Consider the following 940-nt stretch of genomic DNA (forward strand, 5'->3'; position numbering starts at 1 on the left):
AATTTCTCTTTGTTTTCTTCCTTGACCAGGTTATCGTGAGTAGAGCATTGTTCCAATTTCCCGCATTATATGTAGGCATTCTTCCTTTATTGTTATTGAAGACCAGCTTTTGAGGCACGTGGTGGTCCGATACTTTTTATGGGATTATTCTATCTTTCTTCAATACCTGTTGGGCCCATTTTTTTGACCAATTATATGGTCAATTTTGGAGAAAAGTACCATGAGGAGCTGAGGAGAAGGTATATCCTTTTGCTTTAGGATAGAATGTTCTATAAATATCCGTTAAGTCCATTTGGCTCATGACTTCTCTTAGTCTGTCTACGTCTCTGCTTAATTTCTGTTTCCATGATCTGTCCATTGATGAGAGTGGGGTGTTGAAATCTCCCACTATTATTGTGTGAGGTGCAATGTGTGCTTTGAGCTTAAGTAAAAAGGTTTCTTTTTGACGTGTGTTAGGTGCCCTTGTATTTGGGGCATAGATATTTAGGATTGAGAGTTCATCTTGGTGGATTTCCTTTGATGAATATAAAGTGTCCTTCATATCTTTTTTAGATGACTTTTAGTTGAAAATTGATTTTATTTGATATTAGAATGGCTACTCCAGCTTGCTTCTTCCGACCATTTGCTTGGAAAGTTGTTTTCCAGCCTTTCACTCTGAGGTAGTGTCTGTCTTTGTCTCTGAGGTGTGTTTCTGTAGGCAGCAGAATGCAGGGTCCTTGTTGCGTATCCAGTTTGTTAATCTATGTCTTTTTATTGGGGAGTTGAGGCCATTGATGTTGAGAGATATTAAGGAATAGTGATTATTGCTTCCTGTTATATTCATATCTGGAGGTGAGGTTATGTTTGTGTGCTTTTCTTCTCTTTGTTTTTGTTGCCAAGGCGATTAGTTTCTTGCTTCTTCTAGGGTATAGCTTGCCTCCTTATGTTGGGCTTTACCATT

Source organism: Rattus rattus, chromosome 2, assembly GCF_011064425.1.
Source record: "Rattus rattus isolate New Zealand chromosome 2, Rrattus_CSIRO_v1, whole genome shotgun sequence".
Taxonomy (NCBI): domain Eukaryota; kingdom Metazoa; phylum Chordata; class Mammalia; order Rodentia; family Muridae; genus Rattus; species Rattus rattus.